At 35.7% G+C, this 21,913-nt stretch overlaps 1 long non-coding RNA gene across 1 annotated transcript in view; it reads left to right on the forward strand.

The window, feature by feature from the left end:
* The window catches only part of LOC136815467 (uncharacterized), a 36,159-nt gene extending 14,846 nt beyond the window's left edge, over positions 1–21,313 (forward strand). Inside the window, exons 3-5 of the long non-coding RNA XR_010847721.1 lie at positions 5,841–7,172; positions 20,355–20,603; positions 20,910–21,313. This is a non-coding gene — a long non-coding RNA (uncharacterized lncRNA). The remainder of the gene's footprint in view (positions 1–5,840; positions 7,173–20,354; positions 20,604–20,909) is intronic.
* Positions 21,314–21,913: the final 600 nt, after the last annotated feature.

The following is a 21,913-nucleotide window of genomic DNA, read 5'->3' on the forward strand; positions in this document are numbered from 1 at the left end:
CCGTAACAATGTGACATAATTTGTGGTTATAAATAAAGATACATAAAATCCAACGGGGTTATCCAAAACGGATTTTTTTCACCGGGGATACTGAATTCTATTGTTCTTTGTTCGAAATATTGGTGGGGTGAGACATTTAAGTCGATCAAAGTTTAGTGGGGATTTAAAGATTTTTTACGTTTTTCAATGGGGATGAGCCTTTTTTCAGTTGGGACAAGTTTCTATGCTTTTTTCCACCGGGGACAATTTTTTGGGCCTGAATTTCCAGTGGCTAGGGGGTCCCACCGGGTCTGTGAAACAGGGGTGTCATGATATTCACCAATCTGGAACAAAATGAGATCTCCGGTTAATTTTGTGACTTGTCACCAGACCTTTTCTGGCTACTTTTGATTTAAATAAAATTGTCTCAATTTGAAATATCTCACTTTTTATCAAGTCATGTAAATCAAAGTTGAAACGCTTTTAAAGTTGTCATGTGTGGAAAATGCGTTTCTGCTCATTTTGAATAGACCTTATTGGAGTTTTTGATTTTTCTAAAAAAACGATGCATTGTGGGATTGTTTCGAGTGTATTACAATAGAATTCCCTCGAGGAATTCCTAAGGGATTTCTATTGTAATACACTCGAAACAATCCCACAATGCATCGCTTTTTTAGAAAAATCAAAAACTCCGATAAGGTCTCCTTTTCAGCAAAAATCAGTCTCTCTAAGGGTTGGTTTTCGGAGGTCCCGTCCGCACATACCCCTCTTTCGCCAACCCTAGTACCCCCCCCCCGGGATGGTCGTTAACCAGTAATAAAACAAATTTGTTACTTTTTCTAAAGAACACGTCATCTCTATCTTTTTTCACTTTTCATCTTATATCATAATTACAAATGGATATGATGTTGGTAATTGGGCATATAAATTCTTTCTGGTGCTATAAAGGGCTTTTTGGAAAAAAAACAGGCAGGCAGGCTATTTTGGAATATTTTTGAGTCAAATTATTTCTACAGTAGGAGAGAACTTAAATCACTCTGATCAAGAAGTCAAGAACAAGTTTAATAGCAATATTTTTTGCAGGAACTAATTCTGCGGAAATAATTTTTGCGTTTTTGGGTGTCTACTCTTGTGTTTAATTGTAGGGGTGGGTGGAATAAGTAGGGGAGTGGTACTTTAGGAGAAAATCCATAAAATGCGGAAGGTCAATATTAAGATTGATTTTGGGGTGATTTTCCCAAAAACCCCTAGGAGAATGAAGGTTTTTGCTTTAGACTTTCTCAGGAAAATTTCATAAAATTTGGGGGTCATTATAAAATGATTTTTTGGGGGGGGGGATTTTTTCCGGAAAATTGCAAAGTGACCCCCTTTACAATTAAGCCCAAAAGAGTACTGCAAAAATTTGTTCCACGGAATGCAATCTTTGTACTAAAAATCCTGAAAAGTCTCTAAGAATATGAAAGAGTTTGAGCAAAAAGTGGGTGGCAACCTTGAAATCATTTTCTTAAAATGTACCAAGTATAACCTCAATTGTTGTGTTACAACTTTCAGAGATTGAGGTATCACAATTTGAAATTTTTTAAAATGGGCTATTACATGACAATAGAAGGATGCCACATGTTAAATTACAAACAATCTGATTATCCCTTTAGTAGTACACTTGTTATAAAAAAGACTCTTACCAAATAGGCTAGAACTTTGTCTGCAAAGTAGTTATTTTTGCTGATAAAGAGCTATTATTGCTGGTTTCAACTTTCTTGCAATGCAATAAAATAAGCTGAGTTAAAAAAATAATATTTGCAAGCAAATTTTTTCAAAATGCACACACTTGTTATGCTTTTATCAAAGAATATTGCAATACAGACTGTATCTTTATAAAGTTAATCATAAAGACTGGCGCGTCCAGCAAAACACAGATTCGATCTGTAGCTCTCACTGCACCATATTCAAATTATCCACACCACATCTTGTTAGCTTTTTGAATCATATAATATTAGTGAAACAGGGACTCGGTCAGAAGGCTGTTTATGCAAACATAGTTCACAGAGGGTACGGACCCCAGGTTTATTTCACCCCCTATATACCCATTCCCCTTTCTATGATCGAATTTTATCTCCCCGTCCCCTTTCTTACAGAACATCCGTTTTGAAGGAAAATTGCTCTATGCACCACCAAAATTATTTAAAGAGTACAAAGTATACAGTTAGATCGGGTAACTTGCATCAGTGGAGGCTAACATGCATAGCCCTCAAATGAATGACATGTCTGGTCATTAAAATACAACTACGCAGCTCCACTTGCAGCTCTAATCTATTATTTATGTTTTGATTTAACGATGTATTTTAATGACCAGTCATAAGTCTTTCATTTGAGGGCTATGGGTGTTAGCCTCAACTGATGAAAGTTACTTGATCTCACGGTATGCAGCCATTACAATGAAACTTTGCTAGTTTTATCAACTACCCTTTTGCCATCAATCACTATTTATTCTTTACAGACTGACCATATTTGTATATATCAGATTGGCCAAAATTTTTAAGCCCCCTTTATTTCCCTATATTCCCACCCCACCCCAGTTTTTTTGCCAAATCCTGGTGGTACTGTGCCCCATAGAGAGACCCTAGAAAAGTCGGCATCCTCTTATAATGTAAAAGGGGGTGCAAACTACGAGAAAATTTGAAAATGCAAAGCCCAAAGATATGTTCAATTGAGATATATTTTCATCTCACCCCCCCCCCCCCATCAACCTTTTTCTTGCTTTCCAAACATGTTGGATTATGTCCTTACAAAAGTACGGTCCCACACTAACACAACAACCAAAAATTCAGTTGCAATTTTAATGAAAATGCTCGGCAGGGGATACACAATAAAATTGTATAGTGGTAGTGGTAAGCTAGTCCGGGGGGGGGGGGTACTAGGGCAAGATGGGCAAGATGGGTTACGGGGATGCTCCACTGGTCAGGGTACCTTTTTTAAACTCCACGAGTCCATAAACTGAAATATCTCCCAAAAAGGGGAATTTCCCATAGTCACGTGACAACTAAGCTCATATTCTGAATAATTATTTTTGGAACTTGTTCCTTAGCATGTGAACTTGCATCCGTTTATTATTTGAAGTCAATCAAATCATTTTTAAGAAAGGTCCCTAAAATAATTGAACTCTTGAAAAGGAGAATTTCCCATAGTCACGTGACAACTAAGCTCATATTCTGAATAATTTTTTTTGGAATATTTTTCCAGATATGTGAACTTGCATCCGTTTGTTATTTGAAGTCGATATCTTTCTTCCTTGAGTTTTTATGAGCTTTTCAAAAAAGGTCCCAACTGAAATAACTCCCAAAAAGGGGAATTTCCCATAGTCACGTGACAACTAAGCTCATATTCTGAATTTTCTTTTTCGGAATGTTTTTCTTGACATGTGAACTTGCATCCGTTTGTTATTTGAAGTCAATCCAACCATTTCCTTATGACTGGTAAGCTTTTTAAAAATGGTCTCTAAATTGAAATAACTCCCAAATAGGGGAATTTCCCATAGTCACGTGACAACTAAGCTCATACTCTGAATTTTTTTGTTTGGAATATTTTTCTTGACATGTGAACTTGCATCCGTTTTTTATTTGAAGTCAATCCAACTATTCCCTGATGACTGGTAAGCTTTTGAAAAAGGTCCCTGAAATAATTTGAATCCCGAATAGGGGAATTTCCCGTAGTCACGTGACAATTAAGCTCATATTCTGAATTTTTATTTTTGGAATAACTTCCCTGACATGTGAACTTGCATCCGTTTTTTATTTGAAGTCAATCCAACTATTCCTTGATGACTGGCGAGCTTTTGAATAAAGGTCCCTGACATGATTTGAATCCCGAATAGGGAAATTTCCCATATTCACGTGACAACTGAGCTCATATTCTGAATTTTTTTCATTGGGATTTATTCCTTAGTATGTGTGCTTGCATCTGTTTATTATTTGAAGTCAATCAAATCATTTTTAAGAAAGGTCTCTAAAATAATTGAACTCTTGAAAAGGGGAATTTCCCATAGTCACGTGACAACTAAGCTCATATTCTGAATAATTTTTTCTGGAATATTTTCCCAGATATGCGTGAACTTGTTTTTATTGAGCTTTTTCGAATCCCAAATGCAAATCCCGAATCCCGAATACCGAATACCTAACTCCAGCGAATGTACCCTCATTTTATGACTTTTGTCCAAAAGTGTCAAAAACCTTCATTTTCCTAGGGAAAATCACTAAAATCACACATTAATTTATATATCCATTAATTTAGATAATCATGACCCCCATACAACTAAGCACAAGAGAGTACTATGGTGGCCGAGCGTTGTAAAAGTGAAAAGTGAAATTTTTGAAAAAAAACTTAAAAGAAAAGAAAATAAAAAAATTTTTTGAAAAAAAAAATAAAAAATTTTTTGAAAAAAAAAATTAAAAATTTTTTGAAAAAAAAAATTAAAAATTTTTTGAAAAAAAAAATAAAAAATTTTTTGAAAAAAAAAATAAAAAAAATTTTGAAACACAAATATGTTCATAGTTTTTCCCCCTATTACCACTGGGCTTAATAATTTGAATTTAACTACACCTCCGTTTTGGGGGCCCCAAACCTGTATTTTAACAACCAGGGGTATACTATGAAAATTTTATCAAACTAATTGTCCAAAACCCTCTAAATCACATTTCCAAACTATGGTCCAAATTGTGTATTCATATCTTAAAGATATCTCGAGAAATCGCTAAAATTGCAAACCTCCGTTTTTGGGGAAAAAAGCTACCTATCTTTAAGCGATTGAAAAATATTGTTAAAATTGAAAATTTTGAAAAAGAACTTCTGGGTTTTTCATGCAGCAAAAATTTTTGTAAAATGTCTTTTCCTCTAGATTTGAGAGAAATTTTAAATTTGATCGACGTTTTGCGGGCCACATACTGTAGTAAGTGAAACAAACACTAAAATTTAGAAAAATTCAAAAACATTTTTTTGAGCGTGACTGCCTGAAGTTCAACCATCCACACGTGTAGTGGAAAGTTTAAAAAGTAAACCTTTTCTATCATGTCATGAGAACAGGTAATTTCATGGGCAATTAACTGGACCTGGAGGTCGGATCGGACCGATTGAGGCCTCCGCAGCTCTCCACAGCCCCCCATAGGCTTTCAGACCCCTTCGGATACCCTCTGCCTTGCTCTCACTCAAAGCAAGCACTCTCCATCAGTCATCCGAAGCCTTCAAAAGGATTGGAAAAGCTTGGAAAGGCTTGAAAATTTGCGAAAATTCGTCAAAATTGGATAAAAACGGTACCGCCGCGGACGGTCTCTGGGGGTCCCGGCTGGGTGTCCAGGGAGTCCGACCAGTGCCCACCGGTTGGGGGGATGTGAGGGTACACCCTTGCATCATTGGAGGTCCTTCAAACTTCCTCAAAGTATCGTCAAAAGCCGGCAAAAATCGTTCTAAGTCACTCCGTGGACCGATTTCGGAACCTCCCGGACACCGAACGGGGGTCCCCGAACGGTCCCCGGACCTGGGCTGAATAGGGTGGCACACATGCTTTGCATATCGACCGGTTTGGATGTCTGGGGGTCCTGGGGGTCTCGCTATAAAGGGATTTCCGCATGCCCAAAAATCGCCACCCAGGACATTTTTATTTCAACCTCATAACCCGTTTATTACGCTTTAAGATTTTTTTCCAACACCCCTCATTTATTCCAACCCCCCGTCTATTGGGCACCGGAGAGCATTCTCAATTTGTGTTTTTAACCCTACCTAGAACTCAATGAGATATGAAGAAAGAGTACCAGCAAAACATGCCATTTTTTGAAAATTAAACTGACTGTGATAATAATCTTTCTTTCTAGGTGAAAACTCAGCGTCAATGGAAAATCAAAGCTACCCAAAATATTCAAAAATCAAACTCGATTTAGAGGACCTGGTAAAGATGTATTGGGGAGGAGGTCGATCAATAGTTTGTATGCGAGAGAGTTCCCCGTGACATCTTCTATGATGCAACCTTCGTCATAGACTCGACAAAGGTAAATATCAAAGACATCACAACAGATGGTCACATGTATGGTCCATGCTCCTCAACAAAAAGAAATGTTAAGGTCACTTTTGATTATAAAGAAAAGATCAAATCATGCGATTACGTCGGCACAATTGAAAAAGAAACTACCCATATCTATCTACTACCGCCAATACAGCAGTTGTTCGGCAAAGTTGTTGGCAGGCGCACGACTCCACAAGAAAATTTTTTGCTTCAAAGAAGTTGGGGGAAGAGTATCGAAGTATGCTGTCATAAGGTATGACTGTGAAATACCAAAAGGGTTACCTGATCCAACTTTCAATGTCTTTGAGCGATGTCGTGCATGGCAATCGAAAAAGAAGGAAAGAAGAAGGCTACATGTGAGAACCCTTCCTAGTGTAATGGACGAGATAAAAAGGAAGGTCAAGTTCATCTCGCCTAAGAATACAATTCAAGAAGTTAGGGATGAGAATGGCGGTGTTATGAACTTTACGAACCCAGCGAAGCTGCCCAGAAACAGAACACAAGCTTATAACGCATCAAGAGACTTGGAAAAGCCGAAGCATCGCAACACTGGAGTAGTTAAAAATACAGATTTCTCAAAGCTTTTAACGATGCTGTCAAGTGGTAGATTTGTGAAAAATGTGACCTATTCCAAAAAAGACCAATCCACAGAAAATGTAACGCCTCGAATTTTTGTAGCCACAGACTCGACACAGAAATATATCTGAAGGTTCTGCAGAGCATCACATCCAAAAAGTTAACTGGGTGTAGACATGACCTATAAATGTGGGCCTTTTTACGTCACGCCTTGCACTATGAAGCATCCAGCAGTAGTTTTTGAAACCGACCCCACCAGACATCCAACTGTTCTTACAGCGATTTCTATAACGTATAAGAAGGAGACAGATGACTACAACTTTTTAGCACGAAACATCAAGGATACGACACCTAATAAATTGATATACGGAACTGATGGGGAAGTTGCTCTTGAAACTGCATTTGAAGATGTCTTTCCCATCCACGACAAGGTGAATTCATCGATTCACTTGCGCTATTTCAACCACATCGATACCGATATCAAATCTTTCCTGAAATCAAAAATGCCGAAAGATGATATCAGGACCATTGCCAGTGACAATGGTTACGAATATGCCCACGGTACAAGGTATGATACTTATAATTTTAAAATATGCTTGATGGTGCTTTTGAAATTATAAACGCAGGGCATAAGTTTCTGCAACATGAAAGCATTTTCAGATTAAAGAGGTTTAAGATTCAATTCCAGTTCCCTCTGGGCTTTAAAATTCCAAGGAATCCCCTACAATGTGTCAAAAAGTAATAACTGGCTTACTTTGTATCAAAGCCTGTCTGAAAGAAAGGGATGTTTACAGGCTTTGTTTTTGAATTCTTGCTACGTGTTTTTTATGAGTATATAAAAATCCAAAAACAGGCTCATAGATGCTTAGGTCGAGAGCCTGGCAAGCCTGAATAAAGGCTTAAAGGAAGCTTAAATCCAAAAATCCAAAATTAGTAATTTTTGGAGGATGATAACTATACCAGGCTCAGCAAACGAAACTAGGGGGGAAAGTGCACAGAAAAAAACAAATTATCTCAAAGGCTCGAGATAATGCTCAGCATATGGCTAAATTATTCCCATATCTGAGCCTAGATATGCTTATAAGTGCAATGCTTGTGAAGAAAATGTACATCTCGACGAGAGTATTTTTTAAAAAATGTATGAAAATTGTCCTTCCCAGAATAGCATTGGGCTCTTCCAGAAAAAGTCCGTTCATGGGAGGATGAACTGTCCAGGGGTATTGAAAAAATGCCAAAAAATTGTCGAGGGGTAATTTTTTGTGTCCACGGGGTTGATTTGATGTTTGTCCAGGGGTATAACCCGTGTCCATGGGGTCAAAAATCAAAATGTTCAGGGGTAATTCATGAAAAAAATAATATATCCTCCAACCCCCCCCCCCCCCCCCCCCCCCCCCCCCCCCCCCCCCCCCGTTAACGGATTTTTTACACCAGAGAAATGTTAAATCTTACATAGCTAGATTCCAAATAATATAAGGAGCATAGCAGTAAAATATCACGTGTGAAGCTTTACTATTTGAGCATTCCATACATCGCTAGGTGAAAATTGTTTTGAAAGAAAATTAGATTTTTATAATGAAACGGCCAGCTTGCTTCCCATAAAGATAACACCCCTGTCTCAGTGACCCCGGTGCAGTTTTAAAATCCCCCGGGCTGTCTCTGAAGAAATTGAAATTACCGGGCCCAATTGTAAAATTCAAATAAATCACCAGGGTGGAAAATTTTACCTCAATTTTCATCGGGGTAAAGAGGCCTTTTAAAAGGTCACATAAAATGTAGAAAACTTCAATTTTTATCTTAAAGAAAGTTTTTAAGGTATACGCCACTGAGCCAGAAAACTTTATAGCGACCAAACCATTTTTCGTCGATTTTTTCCCGAACTGGTCAATAGAAAGAAGAGAAGTCAAATATATATTGGTAAGGAGACACAACCATAGTTTGCGTCGACGAAGAAAATTTTTGCATTTTTACCCCTCGTTTGGCTATATTTAGTGGTTACTCAAAGTAAAGGGCCTAACTCATCTGACATTAAATTTTTGGATTAAATCTGATAGAAAAGCCATGATAGAAATTGAAGTGAAACTAAATGAAACCACCGCAGGCAAAACTTTTTGCGACTTAGGGCGACCTAAATAGTGCGAGATTTGACTGGGGTTAGATCATAATATACTAAATTGTGACAGGGTTTGGAAATTTCAATTAATTTTGACCGCGGTCACTCCTTTTTATAACCAGGACTTGAAATTAGGCCATTTTTGGCAATTTTTCCCACCGGGTTTCCCAACGGGGTGGATCCGACCGGGTCACTGATGTGATTCATCCTTGATGATGATAGTATAGTAGTACCCCACAAATTAATAGAAAAACACACAAAACTTAATGTAAATTTTTCCAGAAAATATTTTTGTGTTCCGACCGATAATCTTGCTGTTCCAGAAATTTCCAGACTTAAAACTTTTGTGTTCACATTAGGTTTGGTGTGTGTTTCTATTAATTTGTGGGATACTGCTATATAGTATCATCATCAAACCTAAGGAGATAGGAAAAAATAACTATCTAACGGTGTGATTGACATTTAGAAAGGAAAATTGAATAATCGATCCCTATAAAGCTTTACCAAAAAAAATATTTTGTGAAATTAAATATTTTTTCATTTTTTAAATTTGCGAAAGTAAATGTCATAAATTTCACAAATTTTCAGAGTTTTTTTCAAAATTTTCTTTCTTCGCCGAAACTAAGCTCTTTAAAGTTGAAATACTTTTCATCACAAAAGTCTTCATTTTTTCCTTTGTCAAATTTTTTCATTGCAATTCTTTAATTTTCAGACTCACGAATAATTGGCCTCTAACAGAATATGTATAACATGCCACAGTTTTGTGGGCTACATCAAGAAGAACTTTATATTTTGTAAGTGGCAAATATTAAAAATTCACTATGGTCAGGGCCCTTAATACCCTGTTAACCCTATTCGGCCTAGGGGGGGGGGCTCTTTCTGTTCGGAGGTCAAACTATTGGTAATAGCTCCTGAAATAATAGAGCTTTTGCCGTGAAATTTTCTGTAAATTCCTAACTTTTATTTAGCTTCAAAATAAAAAAAAATTTGACACCTAGATATTTTCACCTATTGATCATGATGACATTTCTGACGGTAAGGTGTCACAAAAATTGACACTTTTCCAATACAAATTTATTTTCAATGTCAAATATATCGTTTAAACCGTAATTTATTGAATATTTAGGATAAAATAAGCATTTTAAACTCAGGCAACTTTTTTCTAAAGCCTTTGTTAGAATACAATAGCTATTTGTAAAAACAGAGGAAATTTTTGGTTTTTGCTCACTTTGGGCATGAGTGACGTCATCAAAAAATTTTTTTGTCAAAAGTTACCTTACGTCACAAGGATCTTGCGTGCCAAATTTCATCCGAAAAGACCAACTAGATCAAAAGTTAAGGGGTGGTACAGGAAAAGCCCCTCCCCCTAGTTCTGAACCGCCCCTAAAAGCCTAGGTTGAATAGGGTTAAAGCTATAAAATCACAGTTAAGACGTGAAATTCGCTTGAACTTTTACAAAATTTCAGATCAAACTCAAAAATTAACTGGGATGCTTCAGCAAATTTCAGCTCCTCAGCAATAAAAACCGTGAAAGAAATAAGCTAGGAAAAGTGAATTCAGTATCGTTTTTTAATAAACTCGACAGAGAAGCTGTACGTAGCCTCATAGCTATTACCCTGATTTTTTCAGAAATTTTGCTATGGCTGAAATGCCATTTCTAGCTATGTCTCTCGGCTTCATATTATCTCTAAATAAAAGGCGGCCAGAAATATAAGCAGTCATTGAAGGTCATTACACGTGAATTTTTAGAGAAGTTGAGCTCGGTAATAATATGATTCCGATTTGCTAGGGCGGAATAGGTCAAAAAGGGTGTTTCTAAGTCATTCAGGCGGGGCGATATGGGTCGGATGGCATTAGATAGGTTTTCGGACTATAAAAATAAAAGCATCTAAAAAGCGAAAGGTTCACTCGCAAAAAATTAGAGAGGTAAAACTGCGGAGATAAATGTTAGTCTAAGTTTTAACTGCCGCACGCATAAGATTGATAAAGTTGATACGCAAGACATGGCATCCGAAGGAGACTATTTATCACTAAAAGGAATAAGAAAGCCTGTTTCACAATTTTTCATATTTTTCAATTCCTCGGAACTATGTCACTTATCCTACTTGACCTACACTAAATACGCCTCTGTTAACTAATATCAAAATAAACCCCATGAAAACATAGATCATTTCTGAAAATTAGGTCAGATATTCCCTGAACAAACTAATTATTATATATTCTCAAAAACACCGACATATTAATTAATTAATTTCTTTCAACAAACGAAAATGTCATGTGATCGAATTTAAAAACAGAATGGAATTGTTCAAATATTCACTTTAATCAATGAGTGAGTAAGTGGCAATTAAACCTTATTATGGAAAGCCCTTTGTTTATTTTTCTACGGAGGGAAGCCCTTGAATCCCCCTCGTTGAATTCAGCAATGAAACAACACACCTTTAAACCTTTAGCAGCGCGGTCAGCTTTTGAGAAGACTGGTTATGAAAATATAATGAAAATTGTTCTCGATGACGGTATCTAAAACACAAGTGTAGAGAAAAAGTTTTGGGTAAAAGGTTTTGGCGTTAAATGGTTTGATTTGGATGTAGCCTAAAAATAAGGTGAGCCGAGAAGGAATCTCTCTGTAAACTCATTACCAGCCCCTTAAAAGTTTACCATGCCACTAAGGGTTGATATATGGGTTTATATTTAAGCATCTTTATGAACTAGTTGTGAAACAATGTTTTGCGTTTGCAATGCCACTGCGCGTTGCGGTTCGTACCAAGACAAGTCTTGAAAACTAGCGTAACAGAAATCACATTTAATGCTCTTGCTCATGCCCTTAAAATTAATCAAACCTATTCAAAAGGTTCTACATACTTAAAAGAGGAAAACCCAATTGAAAAGGTGGAACACCCGCTGAAAAGAGGACCACCCGCTGAAAAGGGACAAACCTTCTGAAAAGAGACAAACCTGCTCAAAAGGGAAACACCCAGCAGATGTGGATTGAAAAAACAAAAGCAAGTGTTCAAACAGAATCATCTATATTTGGGACTACTTGTCTTGATTGCGGGCAGTAATCGAATTAAACGATTTTAAAGCGATGAGTTTTAATAAAAAACATCGTTTGTTCAACTTGAAATTTGGAAGTAAATTATCGACAACAACTTGTATTCGATAATAAACCTTTTCTCCCAAATTTAAAGAGAATCTTTAACTTTTGTAAATCAACCAATCTTAAGTCAATCAATAGCTTTTGCTTGGGTCGTTTTTAAACGTTTGCGAACAAATCTTCTTTAAATTTTTAAGGTGGTAGTCTACCGCCAGATTTCAAAAGTCAAAAAATCACATTTTTTGCAATAACTCAAGAACTTCTTTACATTTCGTAATGAAATTTTCAGGAAATGTATATCAACTATCAACATTTCTAAAAATAAAAAAAAATTCTAAAAATAACCAAAGACGGGGGTAAAATCAGCCAGGGGGTAAAATACTTTATTTTGCTTGTGTCAGGTTTTCTGAATAGTCGGCTTGACCTATTTTTTTCCAGGGGGTAAGAAACTGAAAAAAACGCTTTTTTGAGATTAAAAATCAGGAAACCAATTTTAAAACTTTTTAATCCATTCATTCAATGCACAATCATGTAAGGAAACTTCCCTGAAAATTTCAAGTCTGTAGCTACTCTCAATTTTAAGATATTTCTGACAAGGTGTTTGCGAACCCCCGGAAACGCGTTTTTGAGAAAATCAAAGAAAAAGACAAAAATGGGTATCATTTTAAGCTGGAAAGCTCTTTTCAAAAAATTTCTTCACTGAATACTCATCAAACCAGTCAGGTTTCATAAGTTAAAGTAAAACATTTCACAAAAATTGATAAATTATTCAAAAATCAACAAAAACATGTTGCGCTAAAGTTGCGTCAATATAGCAAACTTTGCGGTAATCTTGCGATAACATCAAATTTGGGTGAAAACAGCCACATAAGTGTGACAAAATGTTCATTGAAATTCCAGCATGACTCTCTGTAGACATGGAAACTTTTCTAGTGCACATTTTTATTCACATAGACTTGAATTGACAATGAGCTGGCTTGATCGAAGGCGGCGCCTTCGCTTCGGTCGGTTACCGCCTAGGCGGTTATGAATGGCTGGTGTCAGATGAGAATGTGTGTCTCCAGAAGTTAGGTCCAGTTCATTATAATGCACATTTCTATCTCTGTTACATCATGTTGTGCTTGGAAATATCTCAGTTACATTTAAATCCACTACAAAACATTATGTGAGCCACCAAAAGCACACTGTCTATTATTAGGGTGGACAGGCCAAAATTTTCCCCTCAATTTTTAGAAACCAAACTAATTTTATTTGAAAGTCCTTACCTTTGTGAGAAAAATGAGGGGTCATTTATTAGAATTGGTTAAGTATTCCCAAAGTTATTCCATTTTCAAAACACAAAAAAATCACCTTTTCAAAGAATCGCCTCCTTACACCACGCCAGCAAGAAATAATTTTCGGAAGCACCAAAATCGCGCCAAAAATGGCGGATGAAATCTAGTCTTCCGTGTGGCGGGGTGTGGGGAGTTTTGCTGGTGCGGTCTGAAAATCGGCCCGATGACTGTTAAACTTTAGCTTATCGCTAATGAGCTGGAAATGATAGCTAAAAACAAATTTCACCACTAGAAAGCTGAAATCCTCAGCTTTCAGATGGTGTATGGTGCTTAAATGAAAAAATCCGCAATCTTGTTAAAAAATCACAATTTCTTCTTTTTTTTTAAATTCCAGACGGCCTGTAGATTTTCAAATAAAGCACTTTGTGATAGATTGTAGCCTAATCTTACCTTTGGTTTACTAAAAAAACCGCGATTGAAAAGATGAACCAGCTCAATAGCGACAGCCATTTGTTTCAATGTGGGTCGAGAATTTTCCGGTGCCGTGGTCAGCGCTAAATCGCGTTTTCACCTTGACGTCAAAAAACATGAATATCTTTGGAAAGAAAATAGATACCTGGATACAGTTTTTTTTACTTGTTTCCCTGATAATTCCTGATTGATTTAAAAAAAGAATGAATAGATTTGGATGATTTAAAGGTTAGTACTAATGCATTGAAGTTCATTTTTGTAAATTCTCCCTCATTCCGTGCAAAAAATCCCGACGAGTGCGCACCCTACTATTATGCTCAAAACAAAATGCCGACAACTTAAATGTTTTTCGCAGAAATCCAGCAACACAACCAATGTAGAGCAACTTTATAGATTCTGTAGAGTCCACTCTTCATTTAAATAAATCATTTCAATCAAAGAGATTAAGTTTTGATCTAAAACTTGCCAAGAAATCTGCAGAATCATGCTTACAGCTTGCTTTTCAGCTGGTTTTGATGTGTTACACTACTGCAGCTACCATCTTTAATTTTAAGGATTACGTAATGTCACGGAAAATAATATTTTGACGCCCGAAAAGGGCGTAAAAAGAGCTTTCTTTTGGCGTATCACATTGCTATGTTTCGGCCGAGATTGAAGAAATAAGTCCTTAGCAACGGGATTTTTTCTGTTGCTAGGGCGATTTTTCAAGCACCCAACAGGATAAAAATGCTCACTGCGGCCTGAATGATAAAGATATAGCTCTGAAATTTTCAGGAGATGTTCAGAAAAACCTAAGGATCTCAAAACACCCAAAAACCAGAATTCGACAATTTTTTCGATGATTTTTTATTTTTGGGTAGACTACCACCTTAATGTAAATAATGAAAATATTTAAAGTTTATTAATTTTATCCATCAAGAAAAGGGTTATAGATTGATTTCAATCTATTGATTTACAAAATATTCGATTACAGCATACCTATACAGATTTCAAATTTTCAAGAATTTGAGAATCTGGTCGCGCCAAAACTTACCCAAAACCTAGAACAACTTTGTTCATCCAGCCACCCGAGGAAAACCCTAAAACCCAAAACCTTAGAACAAATTTGTTCGTCCTCCCAACCGGTGACAACCCAAAGTTCAATTGATTCAAACACTTTAAAATTCCCAAACAAGAATCTAAATTCAAACAAAACACACTGGCGAGGAAATAGATTCATCTCTGCACTTAAGGGCTCTGACCGTAGTCAGAAAATTGATTTTAGTATCTGAAACATAAAAGTTATGTTTTAGATTCTTTAACACTTTTAACAAGGAATTGCCTTTATAAATTGCTTTTTAATCAAATCCCTTAAGAGTAATTAAGAACTTGATTGCAAAAATGACGTTATGAACTTTAAAAAGACGTTAATAATATGTTGCATCACCTTCTTTTATAAAAAGTGCTAAGTTTTAATGGGTAATTAACCTTTTTGTTTCGAACTTTTTTCAAACTGTCCGCAAAGAATTGAACTATTTTAAATTTTGCGGAAAATTTTTCTAAAAAGATGTGTCAAAAGTTATGACTGTTTTTTTAAACAAAATCCAGATGAAAAATTGATGAAAAACCACTATTTTGAAGATTTAGACAAAGAAGCATTTACAAAAATTTTCCGCAAAAATTTTTATTGTTCGGTAAAAGATACACCATTTACTGCGAAAAATTTTTCAAAATGTTTTTTCTTCGCCGAAACTAAGCTCTTCAAAGTTGAAATACTCTTCCTCGCAAAAGTCTTAATTTTCTTCTTCATCAAACTTTTTCAATGCAATTTTTGAATTTTCAGATTCAGGAATAGTTTGTCTAATAGAAAATGTATAACATGCCATAGTTTTGTTGGTTACATCAGTCAGAAAACACATTTTAAACACGGAAATACCGTGAAATAGCATCCATTGAAATTAGTTTAATCGCTATCTCTATGGTATTTCTCGTCTTACTGGATGCATTCCCGACCAATCAGAATCAAGAGTGACTCTCTGTAGACATGGAAACTTTTCTAGTGCACATTTTTATTCACATAGACTTGAATTGACAATGAGCTGGCTTGATCGAAGGCGGCGCCTTCGCTTCGGTCGGTTACCGCCTAGGCGGTTATGAATGGCTGGTGTCAGATGAGAATGTGTGTCTCCAGAAGTTAGGTCCAGTTCATTATAATGCACATTTCTATCTCTGTTACATCATGTTGTGCTTGGAAATATCTCAGTTACATTTAAATCCACTACAAAACATTATGTGAGCCACCAAAAGCACACTGTCTATTATGCTCAAAACAAAATGCCGACAACTTAAATGTTTTTCGCAGAAATCCAGCAACACAACCAATGTAGAGCAACTTTATAGATTCTGTAGAGTCCACTCTTCATTTAAATAAATCATTTCAATCAAAGAGATTAAGTTTTGATCTAAAACTTGCCAAGAAATCTGCAGAATCATGCTTACAGCTTGCTTTTCAGCTGGTTTTGATGTGTTACACTACTGCAGCTACCATCTTTAATTTTAAGGATTACGTAATGTCACGGAAAATAATATTTTGACGCCCGAAAAGGGCGTAAAAAGAGCTTTCTTTTGGCGTATCACATTGCTATGTTTCGGCCGAGATTGAAGAAATAAGTCCTTAGCAACGGGATTTTTTCTGTTGCTAGGGCGATTTTTCAAGCACCCAACAGGATAAAAATGCTCACTGCGGCCTGAATGATAAAGATATAGCTCTGAAATTTTCAGGAGATGTTCAGAAAAACCTAAGGATCTCAAAACACCCAAAAACCAGAATTCGACAATTTTTTCGATGATTTTTTATTTTTGGGTAGACTACCACCTTAATGTAAATAATGAAAAATATTTAAAGTTTATTAATTTTATCCATCAAGAAAAGGGTTATAGATTGATTTCAATCTATTGATTTACAAAATATTCGATTACAGCATACCTATACAGATTTCAAATTTTCAAGAATTTGGAGAATCTGGTCGCGCCAAAACTTACCCAAAACCTAGAACAACTTTGTTCATCCAGCCCCGAGGGGAAAACCCCTAAAACCCAAAACCTTAGAACAAAATTTGTTCGTCCTCCCAACCGGTGACAACCCAAAGTTCAATTGATTCAAACACTTTAAAATTCCCAAACAAGAATCTAAATTCAAACAAAACACACTGGCGAGGAAATAGATTTCATCTCTGCACTTAAGGGCTCTGACCGTAGTCAGAAAATTGATTTTAGTATCTGAAACATAAAAAGTTTATGTTTTAGATTCTTTAACACTTTTAACAAAGAATTGCCTTTATAAATTGCTTTTTAATCAAATCCCTTAAGAGTAATTAAGAACTTGATTGCAAAAATGACGTTATGAACTTTAAAAAGACGTTAATAATATGTTGCATCACCTTCTTTATAAAAAGTGCTAAGTTTTAATGGGTAATTAACCTTTTTGTTTCGAACTTTTTTCAAACTGTCGCGCAAAGAATTGAACTATTTTAAATTTTGCGGAAAATTTTTCTAAAAAAAGATGTGTCAAAAGTTATGACTGTTTTTTTAAACAAAATCCAGATGAAAAATTGATGAAAAACCACTATTTTGAAGATTTAGACAAAGAAGCATTTACAAAAATTTTCCGCAAAAATTTTTATTGTTCGGTAAAAGATACACCATTTACTGCGAAAAATTTTTCAAAATGTTTTTTCTTCGCCGAAACTAAGCTCTTCAAAGTTGAAATACTCTTCCTCGCAAAAGTCTTAATTTTCTTCTTCATCAAACTTTTTCAATGCAATTTTTGAATTTTCAGATTCAGGAATAGTTTGTCTAATAGAAAATGTATAACATGCCATAGTTTTGTTGGTTACATCAGTCAGAAAACACATTTTAAACACGGAAATTATGAAAAATTCACTATGGTCAGAGCCCTTAAAATGTAGTATTTGAGAAGTTCGTAACAAAATCTATAAAAATCTGAAGACTTAATGTCTCTGAAATGCTCCTTTACCTGAAGGAGCGTTTGTTATTATGAAGTTTGAAGGAGGTTTAATTTTGAAATCGAAAATGCACCAAGCGAGAACCTTCGATTATAGAAGATCGTTTTAGCGGTGTTATCTAATAAAACAAAGACTTGCTTTTTTTTTCATTTTGATCAATTGTTCGCTGTCACAAATAGTTATCATCGTTTTAACTTTCTCTTGCCAAAGTTCCAGCATGAAAAAATATTATAGTATTTCAACTCCACCTACCTGTCTTCTTCAGTCCTGTCTTTCCGTTCTTTGTTGCCGGCTGTCTAGCTATATGTCTCTGAAAAACATTAGATTACTGAACGCAAAAGCTTTTAAATCACTGGCGAGAGAGTTAATACGTTATCAAGGGATTCTGACGTTTCAATCAACTTAAACGGGTGCTGCCGCGTCAATATCAAACCGTCATTATCTCAAGGTAAAATATCAACTCTCCCTGAGAACGTTCAGTAAGAGGGAGGGCCCGAGACAAGTATTGCCACCGTACGCCGTTAGCTTTGCTAGTATGTTTCCTCGACTGAAGTGACAAGAGGCTGATCTCAGCTGGGTAATTCTAAGGTTAAACCCACAGTCTAATACTGCTTTCAACCAAAGAATGCCTTAATGCGCAAAGTGCGATGCCATTAAGGTGCTAGACGGGAAGGAAATGTTTAGGCGAGTCTTGGTGACTTGAAATCATATCCGAAATAAGATAAACACTGCAAAAACTATAAAACTTGGGGGATAGACAGCTAGACAGCATGATATTTCGTCGGTAGAATGGTCCTGGTACCTGAAGAAAGAAGAAGAAATATTCAAATTAGTAAGTGTGTTAACATATAACAAAAATTTATAGAAATAATTCATTGTTACCACAATTTCGAGTACAAAATTGGTTTAGCACCGTCTAGACTAAGGTTTGAACAATTATATAAAAATGGACTCTGCTAGGGGGATAAAACTAAATTCAACTTAAGATGTGCCAAAACTTCAAGAAGACACCTCTATATCATATTTTAAAAGAGTGTTAATGGACAAAACAGAGAAGTGACCTTACAAATCAAATTCTTTAAAATACAAAAAAATGACCACTCACTTTTTAAAGTGACCAGTTAAATGTGTATTCAGCGTCTTCTTCTTCTTTTGAAGTCTTTCTTTGCACTCTGAGAAATAAACAAATTCTCATAAAATTTCTGTACATTTTGTAAAATTCAAGTTCAATTTGACTTCCATGACAAGTTTCTGTCGAACCATACTCCACCGTGACCATCTGAAAGTGTGATTTCGTCGCGCTGCTGCTTATAAGTGAGCTCACGCCCTATGTCTCTGAAATGCATCTAGTGTAACGAGAAAAACCATAGAAACGGGCTTCGTACCGTGAAATAGCATCCATTGAAATTAGTTTAATCGCTATCTCTATGGTATTTCTCGTCTTACTGGATGCATTCCCGACCAATCAGAATCAAGAGTGCGAGGTCCCCTTAAAAGCAACGCAGTGGCATTCATTATGGCTATTTGATTCTCGTCGTGGTGAAGGACGGTGGTTTGGGAGACTCTTGTCTCGAAAATTTAACTTTAAAACTGAATTTTTTAAATTCATTATACAAGATTTTAACATGACAAAACGGAGGAAAGGAAAGACAGATGGTAGAGGACCTTGTGCTGCCTAGGTGTTATTGTATGGAATTTTTGTTTCTATCTAGTGGTTCTGCAGTTTTGACAAGGTTAAAAGGCAATGGTAGTGTTTTTAAACTTTAGATTTTCCCTTATTTTCCCCTATTTTCCCTTATTTAAGGCAATCTTCGACTTTAATCTCAATGTTTTGATTTGCGCTCTTGAATCGTGTTGTTTACTTGAAAAATCGTGTCTTTCTCATACATTCTTTAGAAAATCTAAATTGCTTTGTTTGCGGCAGGTTTGGAAACTGTATTCAACTTTTCAAGCGAAAATGGTGCGAAGTGACATGTTAGTTTCAGAATTTCGCTTTATGATGTACACTTTAAGGATGATACGTTTCTGTGAGTTTTGAAGTTTATATATTTTCTTGTCATGATTGACATATCACACGAATGAAACCGATTATTGGGATTAAAGTAATCAACGATGAAAATTGTTTTATCACTTATAAAACGATCATCATCTTTTGTTATAAACTCTTATTGCGACACTCTTTGAAAGAAATTGTTATATTGCTGAGCATTGACCTCGAGTGAACATTCTATTGCATTTCTGTTTACATTTACGATTGATTGCACATTTTCAGGTTTGTACCAAATTAAGCAAAGAGTTAACTGAAAAGATAGTATGTTGGAAATAGGTCTGGACGGGTTTTGGTATCTCTATTTTTGGTTGTGATTTTTTCATGAATTTTTGTTTAGGTTTTCTTGAAATGCCAATTTAAGGCTTGTGGATATGTTGTAAACAACCTATCATCATCTGTCAATTTTTAAGTATTATTGTGCGTTTCACTTGTTGCATTGACGTTTTATGTGTGTAATGAATGTTTTTTATAAGAATACCTAAAGTTTTTAAGGCCTTCAGATGTTCTTAATTTTTAGATTTTCAACCCTGAAAATGTTCTCATCTCAACATGTTCTTATTTTCACCATCGTGGGAATACTTTTGTACATGTTCCCAAGATATATTTCGGATTCCGCAAGGCCTTAAAATGTTCTTACTGCTCTGCATCATTCTTGAAATTTGAAAACTTTTTCGAAATGGGGGTGCTTACACAATTCTTTATTTAATTTTATACCTTTTCTTATAGATCTTTAATCTTATTTTTTAGTTTCATTCATCCGTGATGAGCGAATCAAACTTATTGGTTGCGGACTTCACAGATTTATACCATTCTATCTGATCACGTCTAGCCAGAGATAGCTATTAACATCGTCGAAATCACCACCAGCATACAGAATCGAGCCTTAAAATTTTGGTAGTGACTGCACGACCCTTGCCTTGCCACGGTATACGCTATAGAGAAAATGTCATATAGAGCTTTGAAGATCGATGCTTCAAAAACAGATTACGATATGATGTAAGTTTGTATACCCCTGGATTTATCTGTTTTTTGGGACCCAATAATATTCTGATGGACGTTTGGTTAATTCACTGCCAAAATAGTGTGCTTTTACTAAGTTAATGTATAGATATTTCTAGTGTCAATTGGGACGGCAGTTCTTCCTGTTCAATGTTTTTTACGTAGATGATTGTAGATTTTGTTGTTAGGTTGTTCTTGTGAACTTCGTCAATTATTTCATTGTTTTAAATTTTAAAGATTGTTCGCAGCTTGATCGTCTATGATAATTATTTTAAAAACAGATTTGTTCTCTCACTTTTTCAGGAAATCTGTTTAAACGACGGCGACATTTAAAGATCCTGCAAGAACTTTATTCGTTTTTCTTTGGACTTCGAAGCAAAACGTATGGTACAGCCTGTGGGATCTCTTTTGTCGTCTTTAGGAAAACATGGCATGGATTAGCTCTGTACAGCAAAGAGAATGTAGAGCTCAGTTAACCATGGTTGAAGCATTGAAGTTGATACAGATGTTCGTCACGGAAGGTTGACACGGCAATTTGTGCATATTTTATATTTTTTATAAGAAAATAAATCAACTCTTCGTCATAGATTTTCAATCCCCCTCTGATCCACCCCTGATGGCCTGATGGCACTTATTTTCTAAGCTTTTTGAGATTATTTCAAAGAATATTACATTTGAAAACCTCTTTATAGAAAGTGCACGTTCAAGACAAGTTTCTTCCCAATAAAAGTGCAAAACTCAAAGCTTCTTGGTTCAAATACTTATTCGATTTACCAGTTGAATTTTACTTGGTAGTAACACTGAATCTTGTGTAATTATTACAAAGCACAGCTACATACGTTTCGGTGACAATTTAAATTTTTGCCGTGTAAAGTGGATTTCATTCTTTTTAAGGGAACCGAAAGAAACCTTTCCGTCTCAAATTTAACACAAAGAATTCATTGCAATCTAAAGAATTCTTCCTAATTTGTTGTGTCTGAGATAATTACTATTTGTACTGCACTTGTCTTAAAGCCCCATTCACTTTTTAATTTGAATAACTTTATAGACTAATTTCTCAAAGGGGTTGAATTTTAGGGTATTCTTTTAAACGGGGACGAATTCTTAGCAAATCGGGTCTGTGACACAGGGTTGGTCAAAGTAAGCCATGGTTGAGATTTCTAAAGCAGATTGTATACATCAAAAGTGTCTGTAGGGTGTCTGTTTTATCAATTTTTCTCCCAATAAGTTTTGATCAGAAATAGCATCTAAAACTTGAAGAAGTGAACTTCCAGTTTCTAATTTCAGGGCCCACGCCATGAATTTGA

Source organism: Clytia hemisphaerica, unplaced genomic scaffold, assembly GCF_902728285.1.
Source record: "Clytia hemisphaerica strain Z4C2 unplaced genomic scaffold, Clytia hemisphaerica genome assembly, whole genome shotgun sequence".
Classification (NCBI taxonomy): domain Eukaryota; kingdom Metazoa; phylum Cnidaria; class Hydrozoa; order Leptothecata; family Clytiidae; genus Clytia; species Clytia hemisphaerica.